Raw genomic sequence first — 14751 nt, 5'->3', positions numbered from 1 at the left:
CGTCAGTTGTTATGGTCCCGAGGTTACAGTGGTCTGGTCAGCCTGGTAGCAGTGTAGGATCTCTCCTTGCCAGGTGGGTTGGAGGCCTTCCTTAGTGCGCTCTGTGCATGGGTCGCTGTGGCCTGAAGTAGCACAGCGTCCCCCTTCATATATGCTGTATGCCTTGCCCCTTGTGGTGGGCAGCGCAAGCCGGATATAGGGCCCGCTTGTACAGTCATGGCCAAAAGTTTTGCGAATGACACCAAAATGATATTTTCACATGATCTGTTGCCCTCTGGTTTTCAATTGTGTTTGTCTGATGTTTACATCACATACAGAAATATAATTGCAATCATATTATGAGTACCAAAAGGTTATATTGACAGTTAGAATGAGTTAATGCAGCAAATTAATATTTGCAGTGTTGACCCTTCTTCTTCAGGACCTCTGCAATTCTCCCTGGCATGCTCTCAATCAACTTCTGGATCAAATCCTGACTGATAGCTGTCCATTCTTGCATAAGCAATGCTTGCATTTTGCCAGAATTTGTTGGTTTTTGTTTGGCCACCCATCTCTTGATGATTGCCCACATGTTCTCAATGGGATTAAGATCTGGGGAGTTTCCAGGCCATGGACCCAAAATCTCTATGTTTTGTTCCATGAGCCATTTAGTGATCACCTTTGCTTTATGGCAAGGTGTTCTATCATGCTGGAAAAGGCAATGTTGGGCGCCAAACTGCTCTTGGACAGTTGGGAGAAGTTGCTCTTGGAGGACATTCTGGTACCATTCTTTATTCATGGCTGTGTTTTTAGGCAAGACTGTGAGTGAGCCGATTCCCTTGGCTGAGAAGCAACCCCACACATGAATCGTTTCAGGATGCTTAACAGTTGGCATGAGACAAGACTGGTGGTAGCGCTCACCTCTTCTTCTCCTAATAAGCTGTTTTCCAGATGTTCCAAACAATCGAAAAGGGGATTCATCTGAGAAAATGACTTTTCCCCAGTCCTCAGCAGTCCACTCCCTGTACCTTTTGCAGAATATCAGTCGGTCCCTGTTGTTTTTTCTGGAGAGAAGTGGCTTCTTTGCTGCCCTCCTTGAAACTAGGCCTTGCTCAAGCAGTCTCCGCCTCACAGTGCGTGCAGAAGCACTCACACCAGCCTGCTGCCATTGCTGAGCTAGCTTGGCACTGCTGGTAGTCCAATCCCGCAGCTGAAACAGTTTTAAGATACGGTCCTGGCGTTTGCTGGTCCTTTTGGGGCGCCCTGGAGCCTTTTTGGCAACAATGGAAGCTCTCTCCTTGAAGTTCTTGATGATGTGATAGATTGTTGACTGAGGTGCAATCTTTGTAGCTGCGATGCGCTTCCCTGTTAGGCCATTTTTGTGCAGAGCAATGATGGCTGCACGTGTTTCTTTAGAGATAACCATGGTTAACTGAAGAGAAACAATGATACCAAGCACCAGCCTCCTTTTAAAGTGTCCAGTGGTGTCATTCTTACTTAATCATGACTGATTGATCGCCAGCCCTGTCCTCATCAACACCCACACTTGTGTTAATGGAACAATCACTAAAACAATGTTAGCTGCTCCTTTTAAGGCAGGAATGCAATGATATTGAAATGTGTTTTGGGGGTTAAAGTTTATTTTCTTAGCCAATATTGACTTTGCAAGTAATTGCTGTTAAGCTGATCACTCTTTATGACATTCTGGAGTATATGCAAATTGCCATTAGAAAAACTTAAGCAGTAGACTTTGCAATAATTAATATTTGTAGCATTCTCAAAACTTTTGGCCATGACTGTATTTCTTGGGAGTCTCTGATAGGCCAGGAGATGTGGAATCTCCTGCCCTCCAGGTTTACTGCAGGGCCGTTAGCACCTGACAGTCGAGGACTCTGGTGTCCTGATTCAGTGCTCGGTCCTGGAGAGCTTGCAAGACAGCTCTCTAACAGCGACCATTCTCTTTTTCTACTACTCGAGTTCTGAGGTCCCTCTTCCAGTTTCTCTGTCTAACCCCTCCCCAGACCAGAATGCACAAGAAGCTCGCCCCAAACAGGACTTAAGCTCCCCCTTCTGGCTTCTGGCCTGAGTTAGGAAGTATTGTACTGTGATTATACAAAGAGATTTCCCAGCTGCTTCCAGGCACAGCATTGCTCCTTGGTGAGAAAAATGAGATACTTGGTTTACAAATTGACCAATTCATGTAAGCCCAACACCCAGCGACAAGGCTTACCTCTCTTTGTCAGGACCCTATACTAATACGCCTCTATGCGTTTTCTCATAGTGGCTGCAGCCGGGTACTGCACATCAGCATCCTATTCAAATAGATAGGAGGTGGATGTGAACTAGCCGGCCACAGCCACTATCAGAAGAAGGAGCAGCAAATCGGCAGCGGTGGTCTACCCTTAGGATAGGTCATTAATGTCTGATCTGACGGGATCTGACACCCGGCACAAGCACAGCTGATGAGCGGGGGTGCCAGGTATTTGATCTGTGACCAGCTTTGCTGAGGTTCTACTGTGATCTGCACCTCTGAGGTTCTACTGTGAACTGCACCGCTGAGGTTCTACTGTGACGTGCACTGTTAAGGTTCTACTGTGATCTGCACCACAGAGGTTCTACTGTGACCTACACCGCTGAGGTTCAACTGTGGCCTGCACCGCCGAGGTTCTACTGTGACCTGCACCACTGAGGTTGTACTGTGACCTGCACCTCCAAGGTTCTACTATGACCTGCACCGCTGAGGTTCTACTATAACCTGCACTGCCGCAGTTATACTCTGACCTGCACCGTGGAGGTTCTACTGTGACCTACATCGTCGAGTTCCCTGTGACGTAATTTATTGAATTCCATTGTAACCAGCACCACCGAGTTCCACTGGGAACAAATTATTGAGGTTTACTGTGGCCTGTATCACTGAGTAAAATTACAGACAAGTAATGTGGGGATAGAGAAGAATCAGTCCTGTTAAATTTCAATAGGTGATTCCTCCATTCTCCTAGGACATAAGCTGCACCATAAATAAAGAAGCCCCTTATTAAATTGAAATTGATTTCTAGGAAAGGGAACAAGTTATCCATGAAGATTTGCAAATGCAATTGTAATATTAGAACATCGTGTGGCTTTATCTTAACAACAAACTACAAAAAGTGGGGGGTTTTTTCTTTAGGGGTGCTTCACACACAGCGAGCTCGCTGCCGAGATCGCTGCTGAGTCACGCTTTTTGTGACGCAGCAGTGACCTCATTAGCGATCTCGCTGTGTGTGACACTGAGCAGCGATCTGGCCCCTGCTGCGAGATCGCTGCTCGTTACACACAGCCCTGGTTCGTTTTCTTCAAAGCCGCTCTCCTGCTGTGACACACAGATCGCTGTGTGTGACAGCAAGAGAGCGACAAATGAAGCGAGCAGGGAGCAGGAGCCGGCATCTGACAGCTGAGGTAAGCTGTATCCAAGATAAACATCGGGTAACCAAGGTGGTTACCCGATATTTACCTTAGTTACCAGCAGCTCTCACGCTGCCTGTGCTGCCGGCTCCGGCTCTCTGCACATGTAGCTGCTGTACACATCGGGTTAATTAACCCGATGTGTACAGCAGCTAGGAGAGCAAGGAGCCAGCGCTCAGTGTGCGCGGCTCCCTGCTCTCTGCACATGTAGCTGCATTACACATCGGGTTAATTAACCCGATGTGTACTGTAGCTAGGAGAGCAAGGAGCCAGCGCTTAGTGTGCGCGGCTCCCTGCTCCCTGCTCACACTGGTAACTAATGTAAACATCGGGTAACCATACCCGATGTTTACCTTAGTTACCAGTCTCCGCAGCTTCCAGACGGCGGCTCCGTGCAAGCGCAACGTCGCTTGCACGTCGCTGCTGGCTGGGGGCTGGTCACTGGTCGCTGGTGAGATCTGCCTGTTTGACAGCTCACCAGCGACCATGTAGCGATGCAGCAGCGATCCTGACCAGGTCAGATCGCTGGTCGGATCGCTGCTGCATCGCTAAGGGTACCTTCACACTTAGCGATGCAGCAGCGATCCGACCAGCGATCTGACCTGGTCAGGATCGCTGCTGCATCGCTACATGGTCGCTGGTGAGCTGTCAAACAGGCAGATCTCACCAGCGACCAGTGAACAGCCCCCAGCCAGCAGCGACGTGCAAGCGACGCTGCGCTTGCACGGAGCCGCCGTCTGGAAGCTGCGGAGACTGGTAACTAAGGTAAACATCGGGTATGGTTACCCGATGTTTACATTAGTTACCAGTGTGAGCAGGGAGCAGGGAGCCGCGCACACTGAGCGCTGGCTCCTTGCTCTCCTAGCTACAGTACACATCGGGTTAATTAACCCGATGTGTAATGCAGCTACATGTGCAGAGAGCAGGGAGCCGCGCACACTGCTTAGCGCTGGCTCCTTGCTCTCCTAGCTGCTGTACACATCGGGTTAATTAACCCGATGTGTACAGCAGCTACATGTGCAGAGAGCCGGAGCCGGCACTGGCAGCGTGAGAGCTGCAGAGGCTGGTAACTAAGGTAAATATCGGGTAACCACCTTGGTTACCCGATGTTTATCTTGGATACAGCTTACCTCAGCTGTCAGACGCCGGCTCCTGCTCCCTGCTCGCTTCATTTGTCGCTCTCTTGCTGTCACACACAGCGATCTGTGTGTCACAGCAGGAGAGCGGCTTTGAAGAAAACGAACCAGGGCTGTGTGTAACGAGCAGCGATCTCGCAGCAGGGGCCAGATCGCTGCTCATTGTCACACACAGCGAGATCGCTAATGAGGTCACTGCTGCGTCACAAAAAGCGTGACTCAGCAGCGATCTCGGCAGCGAGCTCGCTGTGTGTGAAGCACCCCTAAGTGTGAAGGTACCCTTACTTTGGTTTATTTTGAGAAGGTGGTCGAATCCTGCTGCTGAAGACACATGCATATCACTGTTTAGAATGTATATAATAGGATTGCTATGTGGAAATGTGAATGTAAAGTGCAGGATTGCTATGTAGGATGTTGCAGGAAATGTCACCATCTAGTGGCTGGTTTAGATAGAGTTTATAGCAATAGTAAGGATAAGCAGTACATAAGTGTTGGACTAGCCCACAAGGGGAGGCATCAGTGTAGGGGGGTTGGGGTTAACCCCACCCCTGCAGAAGTAGCCAGCACACTGATGAGTTGGGTATAAAGTATAAAATGTAAATGTATTGTGTAAAACCGCCACCAGGTGGCAGTGGTGTAGCATGGCTGTTCTGGCACCTTGGTGGGCAGGGAGAGAGTAGAAGAAGGAGGAGAGTAGGGGATATAAAAGGGAGAGATAGAGGAAAAGGATTAGGAGAGTCCCTCTGGAGAAGTAGTGTTAATAGCCCATTTTGAAGATTCTGACTCTATGGCTTGCACCTGCGGCCGTGACGTGTGGGATCCATTCTGGATTTTTTAACTGCATCCCAAGAAGAGGGGTTTAGTCCTGACGGTTGTGGGTCTGGCATCCGTATTGACTGGCTCGAAATACTCAAAGATTTCCTCACCTAAATGAAGGTCAGTGTGCCCTCAAGGAGTAGGATATGTCTGAATCCTGTCCTGGGCACGGATGGTAGAGCAGTGTCGGTTGCAGTCCTTTGTATGCATTAGAGTGCCCTGTCAGTGGGGTGAAGTGGCCCAACAGACTTAATGACCCAGTCGGTGTCAGCATAAAGTCGGGTGGAGGAATGAGAGGCCTAGAGGTGTCAGACAGAACCCAGGTGCCTGTAATACGGATAGCTGCTAAATTGTATATGACACACAGAAGTAGAAGGAACCCCTATGGGATGTGTACCAGTACCGGCGGAACGCCGACTGGAGTAATGAAAACGTGGAAGAACAATAAAGTTTATGTGTTTGGAAGAAAAGCTGCCTGGACTTTATTGGCTGAGAGAAAATGGTGTCGCCTGAACAGTTGCAGAGTTCTCCTGTGTGTGGTGCGGCATCGGGAAGGCATGGTGTTAACAAGCAGCTGCGCTGCGGCCTGTGGACCTCTGCATGCATGACTTATACTGCCTGCCCCGAGCCTGCCCTCCACCACATTTTGGCGTAGTCGGCAGGATGGACTCTTGTGCCTTGTCCCTGCCTGCCCGGTGGTGAAAAGATGTGTACCGCCTCGCGGCCTCGGCTGCGGCTGCCGAGCCACTAGGATCTGTGCTCGCGTTCTACGGGTGGTGGCTCGAGCCTCTCACGGACCCAGGGGTCACGTCGCTCTGCAAGGGGGTTGGCGTTACACACGGGGGATGCGGGTATTTGGTTTTGGGATGATTGTTCGTGATGCCACCTACGGGTTGTGGTGATGGTGGACACCACCACTGCGGTGAAGGTATGGGGACTCCCAGGAGCGGTGTAGTGGCGCAGCTAGGTGTTGACCCCTCCGTGGGTAAGGGATGTTGGTCCCGGGGCCCGGTCGGGCTGTGGGCAGGGGTGCAGGGCGCAGTGTTGTGGTGCAGCACGGTGCGGTGCCTGATGGCACTGTTGTACTCACGATTAAACCACACAGAGTCACTGGTAAACCAAACGGAGGAATGAACGGGGCCCACAGCCTGCTGAAGCTTCCTAGTCGGGTTGGCAATGTCCGCCTTTCTCCTGCACCTGTGTTTGTAGTGTGACCACTGTGCCTGGGCACTGGTAGTCCGCTCCCCGGCGTGTATGTGTCGTAGGAGCCCCTGCAGACGCTGGCCCTTGGATCTCTGGCCTCTGGCGGTGGCTACTATCCGGACAGGTTGGGCTGTAGCCTTCAAACGGGACTTTGGTGGGAATGAACCCCTGAGGTCCAGACCGCAATCAGTTAATCTGACTATGGTGGTGGCATATAGCCTAATCGGGGTCTGAGTACCCTGCCTGGTGCTCCGTTATCCAGTTAGCTCCCCGGTTCGGTTCCGGCGGGCCACTACCTTGTCCCGGGTCCCGGTTCCGCTGGTCATATTCCCGGTCTCCTGCAGGCGGCCACTGCTGTCTGCCTGCCTGACTGTTTGCTCAGAACTAACTGACTCCACTGCACTGCACCGACTGTCTGAACCGTCTGTTTACTGTTTTCCCTGCCTCAGGCCAGCAGACTCCTCGGGGGCGTGTCTTTCCGCCTGACTCCGCCCACCTGGTGTGCCTGTCTAACACTGAGGGAGGTAATCAGGTCTTTGTGGTTGACTAGTGGTACCTTCCTAGTGTGGGGGTGTATGTGGCGAGTTTTGTGACCTGTGACCCCGGGGTCCAGGGCGTCACAGATGCAGTATTCTTGTCCGTGCATGGCTGAGAAGACCTAAGATGGCAGCAGTCATCAGAGAAGGGTGACAAGCACATCACGGGTGGAGCAAAGGCGCAAAGATATGGCCCACCCCCTGGAGGTACCGTGGCAGTCAGTCAACCCAGTAGGGTGCGCCCTGACAGGAATCCCCACATGCAGCTACAATACAGAATGCAGCGGGCGGGATGAAATGAAAAGGAACGGGTGTGACCTAAGAAAAAGACCGCACCTCCAGAGGAGTGGCCGGCTACAGGGAAATTCCCTTCTGTGCCCTGGAAAGAAGAAGCAGACAGAGACACAGCGAGAGAGAAGCGAAAAGTGAAGATGGAGAACAAGGAAGAGAGGAGACCAGGACCCGTTGGTGGACAAGAGGCCCAGTGGATATCCCACCGCAATCGGGTGGAGGAATGAGAGGCCTAGAGGTGTCAGAAAGAACCCAGTTGCCTGGAATATGGACAGCTGCTAAATTGTATATAACACGTAGAAGTAGAAGGAACTCCTATGGGATGTGTACCGTACCGGCGGAACACGGGCCGGAGTAATGAAGGTGTGGAAGAACAATAAAGTTTATGTGTTTGGAAGAAAAGCTGGCTGGACTTTATTGACTGAGAGAAAGAAAATGGTGTCACCTGAACCGTTGCAGAGTTCTCCTGTGTATGGTGCGGTGACGGGAAGGCATGGGGTTAACGAGCAGCTGTGCTGCAGCCTGTTGATCCCTGCATGCATGACTTAGGGGTACTTTACACGCTACGACATCGCTACTGATATATCATCGGGGTCACATCGTTAGTGACGCACAGCCGGTGCCAGTAGGGACATCGCAGCGTGTGACACAAACGAGCGACGATCAACGAGCACAAAAACGTGAAAAATTGTTGCTCGTTGACACGTCGTTCATTTCCTTAATATCATTGTTGTTGCAGGTACGATGTTGTTCGTCGTTCCTGCGGCATCACACATCGCTATGTGTGACACCGCAGGAACGACGAACATCTCCTTACCTCCGTCCACCGTCAATGCGGAATGAAGGAGGTGGGCGGTATGTTCCGGCCGCTGATCTTCACCCCTCCTCTGCTATTGGCCGGCCGCTTAGTGACACCACAGTGATGTCGCTATGATGCCGAACGCACCACCCCCTTGAAGGAGGGATTGTTCGGCGGTCACGGCGACGTCGCTGACCAGGTATGTGCATGTGACGCTGCCGTAGCGATAATGTTAGCTACGGCAGCGATCACCAAATGTCGCACGAGCGACGGGGGCGGGAGCTATCGCGCTTGACATCGCTAGCAATTGGTAGCGATGTTGCAGCATGTAAAGTACCCCTTACACTGCCTACCCCGTGCCTGCTGCTACCACATCAGTAGCAGGGAACAGGCTGACTCCATCTTAGAAAGTTAATTAGGAGCTAAATAGTTAATAGATCGGACCAGACATGCAGGTTGCTCAATACCTTGGAATACAGCTAATGGGTGCAAATTATCCCAAAAAGTAGTCTACCGGCAGTGAGACAGCATGAACTGTAGAGGAGTGGCCAGACATAAGTACGGGTGGTGCCTGAAGCCGGTTCGTGGCAGGAGTGGGTGACTACTACCACAGAATGGTCTACAGAATGATTGTTAGCATAGGTTTAGTTGAACAGGCCATCATGGTAATGGATGTTAGATGAGCTGAAAAGTCTGTGCACTCCAGTCGAAGGTCATAGCCAAATTCCTGTGAGTGGGATGCCAATCTCTAAGGCTGGTTTCACACTACGTCTTTTTAACATCCGTTGAAAACGTTAATTTAACGGAAGTACGGATCCTGTGCAAATCCGTTTTCACTTCAATGCATTTTCAATGGACTCGCGTCCACCTGCGTTCGCATGCGTTTGCGTCCGTTAGACGCAGGATCCGTCCTTTTGCGTTATTTTAACATGTTTCAAAAACGCAACATGTAGCTTTTTTTGCTTTGTCAAAATAACGCATCTCACAGGATCCTTCACATTGCGCCGCGAGCTGCAATGCATTTCAATGAGTGCTGGATCCTGCCTTGCAGAATGCGTTCAGTTGCGTTGTAACAGGATCCTGCTTTTGTACTGAGCATGCCCAGAAAGTACTGAGCATGCCCAGAACCAGTCTCCAGTGATCTGTCTATCTCTCTACTCCCTCCCTCACCCCCTCTCTCTCTATCTCTGTCTTTCCCCCTTCCTCTCTCCCACCTGAGAGCTGCGGACACTCGTAACCAAGGTAAATATCGCGTAACCACTTATCTTAGTTACCCGATGTTTACGTTGGTTACGTGTGCAGGCAGCCCGGCTCCTAGCAGCTGCAGACACTCGTAACCAAGATAAATATCGGGTATCCAAGGCCGATGTTTACCTTGGTTACCAGCGTCTGCAGCTGTCAGAAGCCTCCTCCCAGTCTAGCTCCCCTCACTCCCGATCACATGACTCCAATGCCCGCCCCTAAATATCCAGTGCAGGATCCTGCAAAATAACATATGCGTTTGCATACGTTATTTGCTGTAAAAGCAGGATCCGTACTTCCGCTAAAAAAACGTTTTCAGCGGATGTTAAAAAGACGTAGTGTGAAACTAGCCTAACTGTAGGGAAATTAATGGCTTTGATGCTGTGGTCAGTGGGAACGGAGGAGAAGCGTTTGTGTTGTTTTAAGATAATGGCCCATCCCTGCAGCCCATCATCCTACTCGGAACATTTGAAGGTATCAACTAGTGTAAGGCCTTTCACTATGACTGTGGGCAACCCCCTCTCCCTCTCCTGTCAGTACTGGCAAGAGTTAATGGGGTTTGGACAGGAGTTACTGGATGATGTCCCCTGAAATAGTCACTGCATATCTAGGCAAATCCCTGGGAATCAAGGGACAAGTAGGTAATCCAATAGATGATAAACCGAAGGTCAATGATGTACTTTGTAACTAAACAAGTGTAGAAGATGTTGTCTCCAGCAACAGAGGCTTTGTTGCTGTGAACCTAAAGTGTGTTAAAATTGAACTAAGAGAATGTGATGTCTCAACTGTAAAGTTGGAACCGTTGAATTAAAAGTTAACCAAAAAATGACATTTATTTGATCCCTTCTGCTTGGACTTACTAATGGAATGAGTTTCCAAGTGGTCATTCTATTATATTTGTGTGGTTCCCTTTATTTCCAATGAAACAGTCCATTATAGTTTTTCTTCACACTATCAATTGCATCAGGAATTCTATGAATTGACTGGTTTGATGAAGAGTTGCCTCGGTTAAGGATCCCCACTGTACTTTATAAAGTGAGCAGGGCGTGGGGCAGTTGCTTATCTTATATCACACACGGGCTATCCCATGGGAGCGCTGCTCTTTCTTTACATACTATAGAATTCTACCTGATCCCAAAGGACCACAATCGGGTCACAGCACACACAACAATATATTGCTCAAAATTAATTTAATTTAATCCTAATCATGTAAATTAATAATATTCTATCAACATCCAACAAATGACTGTATGTCGAGAACCGAAATGTAATAGAACTTAAATAATGATAGAAATGCAAATGAATTATGCTGCCTATTGCTATATGTAATGTTTACTACACATTTATTTGATTATTTTAGTTAAAAGACATGCTGGATTGTGACTTTAGACAAAATACCAGTGGTCACGAAACACGAGTTTCTGCTAAACCTTATTTTACAGAATGTAGCTGTCAGGGTATGCTGGGTGATGTAGTGTCAGCTGTCAGGGGATGCTGGGTGTTGTAGTGTCAGCTGTCAGGGGATGATGGGTGTTATAGTGTCATCTGTCAGGGTATGCTGGGAGTTATAGTGTCAGCTGTCAGGGGATGCTGGGTGTTATAGTGTCAGCTGTCAGGGTATGCTGGGTGTTGTAGTGTCAGCTGTCAGGGGATGCTGGGTGTTGTAGTGTCAGCTGTCAGGGTTTGCTGGGAGTTATAGTGTCAGCTGTCAGGGTATGCTGGGTGTTGTAATGCCAGCTGTCAGGGTATGCTGGGTGTTGTAGTGCCAGCTGTCAGGGGATGCTGAGTGTTGTAGTGTTCGCTGTCAGGGTATGCTGGGTGTTGTAGTGCCAGCTGTCAGGGTATGCTGGGTGTTGTAGTGCCAGCTGTCAGGGGATGATGGGTGTTATAGTGTCAGCTGTCAGGGTATGCTGGGTGTTGTAGTGCCAGCTGTCAGGGTATGCTGGGTGTTGTAGTGCCAGCTGTCAGGGGATGCTGAGTGTTGTAGTGTCAGCTGTCAGGGGATGATGGGTGTTGTAGTGTCAGCTGTCAGGGGATGCTGAGTGTTGTAGTGTCAGCTGTCAGGGTATGCTGGGTGTTGTAGTGCCAGCTGTCAGGGTATGCTGGGTGTTGTAGTGCCAGCTGTCAGGGGATGCTGAGTGTTGTAGTGTCAGCTGTCAGGGTATGCTGGGTGTCGTAGCTTCACAAATGGGAGAGCAGTGGTTCAGAATATCACTGGCACCAAAAGAAAAACCTTTGCTAATGGAGTACAACTTACGGTCTATGTAGAAAAGCCAATAGTCGGGAAATGAGAATTTGTAGTAATGCTCATTTATTCTTGACTTTTAGCCATATGAAAAGGCAATCATACACACAACAAATGGGTGAAACACTCATTCGGTTACAATGATTGAAGCTGGCAACACATCGCCTTTGTAAATATGCACATGATATATCACATAAATAGATTGCAATAACAATTATTATGAGCTGAGGAGGACACATCTCGACCAGCTCACGAAGCAGGTTGCTCAGGCTGAGCAGAGAAGGACACATCGCGGGCGCAGCTCATCTTGAGCGGCCTGCTTCACGAAAACCAAAACCAGGTAGTCACAAATAGGCCCCTACATAACACCTTCCCTCATTAGGAAACACACAGCCAACCAGTAAAACCTAGTCACCCCCCTTAGGGAAAGATAGACACACCAGTGAGCATGACCAGCCGGTTGGAACACGCAAACCCAGGGGTCCAGACAGCCCGGGGTGGGAAAACAAGCAGAGTAGTTTGTGGTTCAGTTTGGAGAGGAGTGTGGGCTGGAGCTAGGGGTAGCTCCAGCTGTGAAGTTCAAGTTGAACGGTACCAGGGTAGGAGTCCTGGTGCCTTGGCTAGGAGGCAGACGGTGGTCTCTGTCAGCAGTAGACAGGAAGACGGCTCGGTAGAACCGAGATGGACCGGGCCAGGGTTATAGCCCGCCAGTACCGACACGGGGAACCGACCCAGAAACCGTAGCACAAAGGGGGGTACTCGGACCCTAAAGCCAGGAACCAGAAACAAGTGGAAGTGGTTAATTAACCGATTGAGGCCAGGACTAGAGGTCCTGTCCCACCCAAAGTCCCTCATAGAAGACAACAGCCCACCGAGTGTTCTGTCCCCACTTAAAGGCGATGGAAGGTGCGTAGTTGTGAGAGGTTGTGAGAATCTTACCTTCATTTTTCCTATAGGTGGGGCAGACAGGACCAGAGCACTCCAGAGTGAAAACATGCACATGCTGAGATGAAACAATGGTGGTTTATTTTCTCCAAAGTTTAGGACATGCAGAGTGCAGTAATCCAAGTACTTGGCATTGTAATTCTCCTGCGATGCTTGCCTCTGAAGCTACTACGTGGTCAGAAGACTTTGCTCCTAGTAGCTCCAATAAGGGATGTTGCTCTCACAAAAACTCTGGCTGGAATGAACAAGCCAGGAAGTGATGCAAGAGGGTCATCAGACACTCCCATGGGCTGGGCAAAAGAAACAGAGGAGCGGGAAGGTCTGACCAGTAGATGGCAGCAGAGACAAAATAGAAACAGCACACTCCCCGTCTGAAATTCACTTTGGGGATTTCACTATTGCGTCCATAATACAACCTGAAAGGAAAGGCATGTTAAATGCAAACACAAGCTCAATTGAGTCCAAAACAAGAAGGATGGCTCAAAGTTCAGGTCCGGTAGCGTTCATCCTGTAGGGACGCTCTCTATGGGCAAAAGCAGAACAAGTTCGTGGACTGGCCTTGCAAAGGTCTTTGTCTCACCTTTCCTGATGACCTTTAGCTGCACCTTCCGAACATTGCCGTCCTGACTAGGCAGTATCCTAGTAATTAGTCCCATAGGCCAGTCAGTCCTTTCTGTGGTCTGATCTTTCATGAGGACTAGGTCTCCTTCCTTGAGATTCAGCTTGGGATGTCGCCACTTCTTTCTTCCTTGAAGAATGGTGAGGTATTCCTTCCTCCATCGGTTCCAGAAGTAGTCAGCCAAGTATTGAACCCATTTCCAGTGTTTTTGATAAGTGTTCGCGTGGGTGAACTCTCCGCTGGGCATTACCGCGTTGTCAGATTTTTGGGTAATAAGAATAGTAGGAGTCAATATGGTTGGTGTTTCTGGATCCATGGTCACCGGCACAAGGGGTCTTGAATTGATAATGGCTGAGACTTCAGCTAAAAGAGTGACTAGAGTCTCATGTGTGAGTGTTGAGGAATTGACGTCCATTAGCATGGAGTTCAAGATGTTGCGTGAAATCCCGATCATCCTCTCCCAGAAGCCTCCCATGTGAGAACTGTGAGGGGGATTGAAGATCCAGGTGCAACCTTTCTCTGCCAGCTGATCTTGGATAGGTTTGGTGTCGATGTTCAGTTCTCTACATGCACCGACGAAGTTGCTTCCACGGTCAGACCTCAGCTGTTTCACTGGTCCTCTGATGGCAAGGAGCCTTCTCAAGGCGTTGATTAGGCTGGAGGTATCCATTGACTCTAACACCTCAATGTGAACGGCTCGAACACTCATGCAGGTGAATAACACAGCCCACCGCTTGCTGTTTGCTTGGCCTCTGCGAGTTCTGCGTGTGGACACCATCCATGGTCCGAAAACGTCTAGGCCCACGTAGGTGAAAGGTGGCTCTGTAGAAAGTCTGTCTGTAGGCAAGTCAGCCATTTGCTGGTACAGTTGTTTTTCTCTCGCTTTACGACAGTGCACACAATCGTGTAGTATTTGTGCTACACGTCTCTTCATTACAATAATCTAGAGGCCTGCAGACCGTAAAGCACCTTCTGTAATTTGCCTGCCTTGGTGTTCAATCTTTTCATGGTGGTGTTGGATCAGCAAGACTGTAACATGGTGTTTGTTGGGAATGATGGTTGTGTGAAAGACTGATCTTCCCAAGTTGTCGATATGCAGAGAAGAAGCAACGTCAGGTAGCTGTATTGTGTCTGGAGACTTCTCTTTCACTCCATAGTGATGAGGACATGGCTTTAAGCAGGTTGTGTGCCCATCTCCATGCACATAAGTCTTGAAGGAATCAATTTCTGATCGATCAACGCACACATTTCCTATGACTACCCATCCGAAGTCCAGTCTCTGGGCGTATGGTGCATAGTCAGGCCCATTACACTGCTGTCGCACCTTGTGTACCCTTAGATTGTCTCTGCCGAGCAGGAGTAGAATCTCTGCGTTATTGTCCAGAGGTGGGATAACACTAGCGAGGTGTCTTAGGTGTGGTTGATGAAATACAGCTTCTGGGGTAGGAATTTCATTCCTGTGGCTGGGTATTGGTCACATTCAACGAGCGTTGGTAGAG

This window comes from Anomaloglossus baeobatrachus, chromosome 5 (assembly GCF_048569485.1).
Source record: "Anomaloglossus baeobatrachus isolate aAnoBae1 chromosome 5, aAnoBae1.hap1, whole genome shotgun sequence".
NCBI lineage: Eukaryota > Metazoa > Chordata > Amphibia > Anura > Aromobatidae > Anomaloglossus > Anomaloglossus baeobatrachus.
This window is presented reverse-complemented; position numbering follows the sequence as displayed.